This window comes from Belonocnema kinseyi, chromosome 8, assembly GCF_010883055.1.
Source record: "Belonocnema kinseyi isolate 2016_QV_RU_SX_M_011 chromosome 8, B_treatae_v1, whole genome shotgun sequence".
Classification (NCBI taxonomy): domain Eukaryota; kingdom Metazoa; phylum Arthropoda; class Insecta; order Hymenoptera; family Cynipidae; genus Belonocnema; species Belonocnema kinseyi.
The window spans coordinates 22,656,041-22,664,852 of record NC_046664.1 but is presented as its reverse complement, the minus strand read 5'-3'; positions in this window follow the sequence as shown (position 1 = coordinate 22,664,852).

Sequence of the window (8,812 nt, the reverse complement as noted above, 5' to 3'; positions counted from 1 at the left end):
AGGACTGGGTCTCCTCCTGTCAGGACTAGGTCCCCTCTTGCCGGCACTAGGTCCCTTCCTGCCAGGGCAAGATTCTCTTTTGCCAGGCATAATCCTCCATTCATATTGGGATATACATTTGATAAATTAAGATTAATTAGGCTTGTTCCCCACATAAATCCGCTTCGGGTATTCGAAATCCAAAGCTACACTTTTCCTACGGATAAGCCACTTGAATTGAGACAAAGATATGGAGAATTTGCGCCCATGTCAACGGAAAAGAAAATTATTTTAAAAACATCTACTGGTGATGCCTTGGCAATATTGTCGTGTAATAATACAGTTCTTCGTGGAATATATACTCGTGTTAAAGGTGTTGCGAAGCGTGCAAAAATAAATATACATAACAACGCGGTTAATATATTGAAGAAAGATGAGCTGAATGAAACTCCCATAAGCAACTATAATCCAATCAGAAAGAATTATAGAATATTTCTTGTAAACCGTATGTAAACCAAACTCCTCTACACCATATATTAATATGAGAAAATATAATCATAAAATACATTATTGTTTGAGTTTTAATGTCGGATAAAAATCCTACAAATGACTCGCAATTACAATAAAAATTTAATTGTATATTTATATCAATTCCTACGTCTTATATACTTTTTCAAATCCCAAACTATTTTGCAAAAAAAAGCTATTACTGCAGAAAAAGTATTTTTATTGAAAACCCATTTCTTTGTAGCCAAGAAATATTTTATTTTTATGGTAAGGTTCTTTAAACCAATAAACACAATCTTCGGAATTTAATAATTTTAAGACTTGAAAAATTCTTTAGTCATCTTTTTCTTAAATCTATGTAAAAGAGTGATGTAATGTCATGTGTCAAAATTTTTTATATCATTATTGTTGAAAAAACTCTTCGGCTTTTCAATAATTTTAGCTTTCTTAGATTCAAAATTTCAAATTTCGAAAAATAAAACTATAAAATAATAATCCCTTATAATAACAAACATAATAGAAAGCAGTATGCGACTCAAAAAACATCTTTGCTTTTTTTGCAATGTTTATTATTTTTTCGAAAATTAAATACTTTTGTACAATAAGAAATATTTTTTTAAAAAATTTATATCGCATTGTAGAATTTTTTTGCTGAAGATTCAACTATTTTGGTTAAAACCTCGGTTTTTATGTTATGGCATCCCAGTATGTTGGTTAAAAAATCAGCTTTTTACACTGTAATTCTGAGAAATTCGAGCTTCTTGCGTGGAAAATGAAGACATTTGATGGAAAACTTATTTTTTGTTGAACTTTCATATTTTCAAGCTGAAAAATCAATTTTTGTGTGAAAAATTAGTTTTTTTACTTATTTGAAAATACATCTATTTTAGTCAACTATTTAATTGCATTTTATTAATAAATCGTCTTTTTGGTTAATATATTTGATTGAAAATTGGTCTATTTTGTTAAAGTGTTTTTAATTTAATTCAATATGGTACGCATGTTGATTCTATTTAAAAAGAAAATTAACATTCGCGTGGATTATTTTAAGAATTTATTTTGTTGAGGTCAAAGGTATGAAGGAAAATTACGAGTTTATTGAATGGTAAAGAATTTTTTTTCATTCTTATAGTTTTATTAAAAGAACTTATTTTATTGGGACTTCTCGTAAAAAGTAATACAGCCTTTAACAATTCGTAGTTTTTTGCACGATTCGAACCCAAAATATCTTTTTTATAAAACTCAATCATCGTGCAACTATTAAATCAAAAAAGCGTTTGTTTAATTAATGAATTTTCTTGCTTTCAGCCAAGGATCACATCTTCTAATTAAGAAAAAGTTTTATTTAAACCTATGGATTTAGATTTTCTGCAGAAACATTTTCTTGATTTAAGATCACATCAGCTGTCAAATTTGTTATCAAAAATATCTTTTTCTTTAGCAACAACTTTAAAACATTGCTTCTATTTAAAAAAAGTGCTTTTGTCTTTACCCAAAAGCTGTAATTGTGCTTAAAAATTAATATTTGCTTCATAAATATCAGATTTTTATTAAAAAATTAGGCAGTTGAAGATACAATAAAGAAATATAAAATTAAAACCTTCAAATAAATATAGTTTTGCGCTGAAATAAATATATGATTGAAACAAATATTCAAAAAACTTACATTAAAAGAATACTGATTTTAACGAAATGCAAATGTATTTAAAAAAAAAGAATTTCCTTTGTCAAACCAATATGTGTTTGAATTAAGTAGGTGCAGATTTTTATTCATATATCAATTTCTTCGAATAAAATAAATTAATATTTCACTTTTAAAAATATTTTTTGTGACATATTTGACTATTTATTCCAATAATCGTATCAATTTTTGTCTCCGGGAAACCTAAATTACTTGATACTCATATGAATGATTAACTAAATTTAAATATGTATCTATCATTTTAAAGAATAAATCTAATTAAAATAATAATTTCGTTGTTAAATTTAAATTCCACGGATAGAAAGTTATAAATTGAAAATTGTTGTGAAATTTTTAAAATTTGAAAAGAAGTATATATATATGAGATTTGACCTTGTATCTGATAAGAAATGAACATGAGCGACAAATCTCGAATTTTTATCTTTACATAAATTTCCATTGCACGACTAAATATTCATATGTGTATTATAATTATTCATCATTCACATAAAACTTATACTTGTCCTTATTTTAGATCTAAAGATTCAGAGTTGCTCGTAATTTTATAAATTCTATGCATTTTTTAAAGATATTTTCTAGATTTAGCGATGATCTGAAAGCAAGATTGAACAAATTATGATTATGATAAGAAACACAAACTTTTGAATGAATATTCCTTGAAAGTCGCAAATGTACCCAAACTTTTTAAACAAATTCACTTACTTTCCTCTTTTATATATAAAAAAAATTCGGGACCATTTTTTTCATCGCATGAATAATATGTTTTCAAGATAGATTGTCTCATGATTTAAGATACATTAAGGCGTTAGTAGTTTTCGGTTCAGGACCAGCATTTATTAGGAAATAATTCACAGATTATATAATAAATGCCTAAAAGGTTTTTGAAGCCGAATTATAACCAGGGAAGACACATAACCATGCCATTTTTCTTGAATATTGCACAAAATGTGTATTCCCATTAGGTCTTTTTAAAAATTTTATCATTTACACCAGGCCTGTTGGAAATTTAAGTCTAGGGTTGACCACTCTACGGCTGGAGAGCCCGGTTTTAAACCGGGATTCGATCGAGGAACCTGACTTTAAGTCGGGCTGTGGCCGGGGATTCTGGTCAGAATCCGGGCAGCATTGTCACGCTGCGCTGATCAGCGTCCGGCCATGAATGATGGTCGTGGTATGAGCGGGCTTCCCTAACGTGGCCCGGCCGGGATCCATTGATGCTTTGCCAGTTTCAAATAAGTTCGGTTTCAATTTAATAACATTACAATAATAATAATAATAAAATGGTCTTTTACACTATTTGGATAGTGGAGCGGTTCCTAATCTGAAAAACTGCACCCGATCCTAGCGAAATCGTGGTAAAATTTTACCCATAACCACGTTTCACGACCGTGAAATAATCGGTTACAGTCTGTAACGGAATCAAACGAGGATTCGGCAGAAGTCTCGGGCATTCTGAGGACACGGAGCGACTCTAGGACGACCGCCTTCTGCATTTTTCTCGTAAGTGTTTTAGCATATTGTGGACATGCAGGGATGCTTTTCAGGCTATTAGCGAGTGATAGCTTTGCACCGCTAAGAGCGCCAATCATAAGGACGATTAGCCTAACAGAATATTCTGGGTACAATCGCTGCAACTCCCTTATAAGGTCTCTATACCTCACTTTCTTTTCATTCTCCTTGGCTATGATGTTTGTCAGCTGTGGCCAAAAATTCGATAACGAACATGTTTCGCTTCTCAAAGTCAAGAAGAACCATGTCAGGCCTTTAGTGTGCAACAGAAGCAAGAGTCGAGAATATAAAGTTTCAGTATATGTGACACTTTCCATTCTCAAAAATTGACTCGACTTCCCTAGGAGCATTTAGAAGTGCGATATTAAGGATAATGCCGTAAGAATGACAGAGATGGGAATAAAGCACTCTTAGCGTCGCATTATGGATTTGGATGTAGTTTGTTCCCACATAAGTTGCACAACTAGATAGTATGTATGCTAAATACTTGGGGTATGCATGCCACGCCCTGAAGCTGTCATCGAGAATGTCTTGGCTCAAAATGTAACGACGGTATGTTAAGGTGGAAATGACACCGTCTTGGCATGCCAAAATGAAACCCTCCAAACCAGACTTCAATCCGGCAATTCAAGCAAAGCAAACGTTAGATCACACGACATTAACTGATCCTTCACATTTTTGTGGAAGATACCGTGCATCCTCTTATCGAGAAACTGTTCACGAAAGTTTTTCTCTTGTGCTTTCTTAATCCGGGCTTTCAGGAGTGAGTACTCGAGATAGATAAGATTTGATGCATTTTTCTCATCCGCAATACTGAAGTTAAGTTCGAGTGTTTCAGCAGCCTCCTCCGCTGCCTTGCAACGAAATGCTCTTTTGCCCACTTCTTCGTGATTCCTGGCCATTTTAAGAAGAGGATCTCTTTCATTTGCGACTCTATGTGCTCTATTCAGAATAATCGTGTTGTCAAGACATTCAAGACTCAATATTCCGCGACCAACTTGACGGCGTGAGATCTACAGTCGCGAAACAGAAGACTTAAGATGCATGCTTTCGTTCATGTGCATAATCTTTCTAGTCCCAATATCAAGGGATCTGAGTTCGTTCTTCGCCCATGGAACTACTCTGAATGAATACAGTACTACCGGGACGGAAAGCATGTTCGTTGCAGATACTTTGTTCCTCGCTGGCAGTTCGGAAGACCAAATCTGCCGGATGAGACGTTTGTATCTGCTTCGGACAGTATTCTTTATAGATGTCACATCCTGAATGCAGCTCTGTGGCACGCTCAGGTATATATAAGTCTCTTTAGCGTGAAAGTATCGTACAGCGCTTCTATCAACGAGCTCAGGATCTTCGGGGATGCCATTAAGTTTTCCTCGCTTCAAATAAACATTGGCGCAATTGTCTAATCAAAATTTCATTCCAATTTCTTTAGGATAACGTTCGAAAATCCCTAAAGCTAGATGTAGTTGCTCTTTGTTTTTGCAATAGATCTTAAGATCGTCCATGTAAAATGCATGAGTGACCTTGTACTTTCGAACTGCAGGTTTGCCGCACAAGTACCCGTCGGAATGGCGAAATGCTAGAGATAGTGGCAATAATGTAAGGCAAAAGAGGAGTGGGCTCATGGTGTCGCCCTGAAAGACACTTCTCTGAAAGGTGAACTTGTTAGTTGTCACACGATTTTTTCGAGATAAGATAGTAAATCTTGTTTTCCAAAGCAACATCAATCTCTCTATGCACATAACGATTTGCGGATGAACCTTTAAGCTTTCCAAAAGGCAGATGATAAGTTTATGGAAAGTCGAATCGAAAGCTTTCCGAGAATCTATCCAGGCCATCGATAGGTCACGCTGGTATAATTTTGCATCATTGTATACGCATCTATCGATGAGCAGGTTCTCCCGACATTCCGCTACGGCTTTTTTTTAGCCTCGTTGTCCATACATTTCTTGCCACACAGGTTTAATTGCCGAAACAATCGTGTCATTTAGGATAGCTGTGAATATCTTATACAGTGTGTTCAGACAAGTAATCGGCCTGTAATTCTTCGGGTTAGCTAACTGCCTATTTTCGGCAGGAGTTTTGTGCGCCCTTCCACCAACCACTCCGGAATCGGCTCTTTCGACTTTCAATATGAGGTGAAAATATGGGCCAAATGCTGATAGTTTGAATGAAACTTCATCCACCAGAAGGTTTTGATACAATCTAATCCCGGCGCGGAATGTTTCTTTATTCCTCTTAATACTTTTTTTACCTTCTCGGTAGTGACGGAGGGCACTCTTCATCAGGTATTATGAGGGCATCACACAGCTCCTTGAAGCTATTTATATTTTCTGAGTTTTTCTCCAGTCTATGCTGCACTCCGTAGACTTCTCTCCAAAATACTTCGACCTTCTATGGTTTGGGCGGGTGGTCGACAGTAACTGGAGGGTCTTGGAAGAATCGAGATGGGTCAGAGAGAAACTGCTGATTTTTTCTGACCCATCTCTCTTTCTCTGCTCTAGAATTCTCTTAGCGTCAGATAGTATCCGTATTCTCTCAGCAATATGCTGCCTGATGGTCAGCAACTTTGACTTGTTAAGTGTGTCTTGCCCAGCCTATCTTTATGGAAAGTTGATGCATTCGTCTTTTGGTCTTATGACCAACTGTTGGTTTTGTTTTACGGTTCGCATCGTCATGCTTAAGAGAAACCTGGGTGTTGATGTTTATCCGGTTCATAAGGCATCACTCTTCCTCTATCAAGCTCAGCTTACATAGCATCTTTTTCGGAGTAGTCCGGCATATTTTTGCAGGCGTAATTGCGCAAAATGTGATAGCTCCGGCTGTTTCTCGCGCCATAGAGCATGCAGCCGTGCCATATAATCCCGATCAGGGGCCACACTCGCATCGTAGCACTCTAGCAAGTCGTGAATCAGTCGCTCCGTCCACCCAAAGGTTGGGAGATCCCGCCAATCCATCTCATTGATTCCATTTTCATTGGGTACCCCAGCTCTAGAGTGGTCGGCATTATTGGACGACCCATTGTCGGGAGCCCTGCGCGTTCGGTTGTTTTGAACCGTACTTACTACAACTATGTTTGGTGTTGTTATTGTTGTTCCCACGAGAAGCTAGGGAAAGTGGTTCGTCCATCCTTGTAGAGCTCCACATGCAAGGATCAGGCAGCGTATTATGAGAGGTCGCCCGGTATCCCAGAGTCACCGTTTTAGACACCTCACCCAGGTGCCATTCAGCTTTCGGCACGGTTTTCACATCTCCGCTTGGGGGTTAATTCCTTCGGGACCATCTCTGGACAATTGTCCGTGACTGCCTATGTATTTTTGTAACCATATTCAGCAGAAACCCTTGGTACAGGAACCCTGTATCCGCAACCCGAGGATGCTTTCCGTGTCGTCGATTTTAGCGCACCCGGGTGTTGATTCTGTCAACGTGTGCGTCGTCAGTTAGCGTTGAAGGACGCCCAGGACGCTCACCATCTTCAATCGACTGTCGGTCACCCTTGAAACATTCATGCCACTTGAAACATGCAGTACGCTTCATGGAAAGATCACCGAAGGCCGTGTTGAGCATGGCAAATGTTTCAGTTGCAGATTTCCCGAGTATCAAACAAAATTTCGCAGCAATTCGTTGCTCTTTCATACTGTCCATTTTACAATCCGACAAACAAAAAAAACACTCTTTACTTAAAACCTTGTAGCTTATCAACAAATGAAGATACCTGCGACTGGAATACCGCGTTTTAAACAGCTGATCTATACGAACTTAGCGACACCAAGCAAATTCTCCTGAAACCAACTCGAGCCACGAAATTTTAACAGTCCGCGTGTTTTTTGAACAGACATCGTATAGCCTCCACATAGGCCACCCTACATACCGCGTCGAAGGTACAAGCTAAGCATTGCATTATAGCAGGGCAATGAGAGAGCGCAAACTCGCAGCCTCACAGTAAAACACTCTAGTGTATTAGCGAGGCCCGCGGATGGGGATTAGCCCATAAATAGAGCAGCTCGACGCAGAATCGGGAATTGGGGGGGGTTGCGTGGGTTACGAAACATTTTTCTCTTGAAGACTAGCTATCCTCAAGAAAAAACTTAGAAGATTTCTTGAGTTCATAGGCTTAAAATCCTAAGTCCAGACGGCTTTGTTAAAAGAAAGATCTCGGAGCGGAAGCACGTATACCGTGTAAATTCGGTCCCAAGAGCACTCTTTCTCCAAGAATTCTGCTTGCGTAACTTAAGCAGTTTTTCAGCTGTCCTTCGGCCCTTGACTTTGAATATTTCTTGGGCATTTTGGTTTTTTAGTAAAATTTTCTAAGACGTAAATAGGCGTCAAATTTTAGAGTATAAAATTCGTATTTGGCTTAAAGTTCCTTCTTTGAAATTTAAAAGAAAATATTCTCTCTGGTAGAAAATTTCACTTATCTAACTGAAGAGCGGGGCAGAGTATACTTGTCAACTGCGGTTGAGGATGTTAGTATTTAAAATATAAGACTTTGCTTTGTAAACCTTCGCTTCTTATGGGCAGACAGGAGTATACCTCTCCGCAACTGGTTAAGAAAGCGGCTAAATTTCAAAGGAAGTTTGAAGCCCTTCAATAGAAGTTTATCTCGCGAGAAGAGTACTTTTCTCGAAACTGGAAATATCCAAATTTCAACTTGTATTTAATTTTCCTAATCCCTATTCCTGTCCCTTGGGACACAGGTAGGCGAGCACCTTCGGTGAGAGAAGCGTATTCCATCCAGGCTACAGTTATTTCAAAGCGTGCGACAAAGCGCAGGGTATCAGCGAGACCCCTAATTGACCATTATGTGGTTAGAATCTGTACTCCACAGGAGACAGAAGCCAGGTCAACGAACCTTAAAAGCAATAGCCTCATTTTAAATGCGTTATTTTCAAAGAAATTCCAGATGGGATGAAATTGCGATCTCCACGAAGAGAAATAGAAAATCAGAGAAGCCAATAAAGGCATTGATTTTAAATGTCGATCGAGACGTTTTTTTCAAAATCATTGTAATTACGAGGGTCGATTGATAAGTTTCCGGCCTGACCAAGAAAAACAACGTTTTTAAGAATTTTTTTTTTTATTTCTCAACATAATCTCCTCCAAGGCTGATAC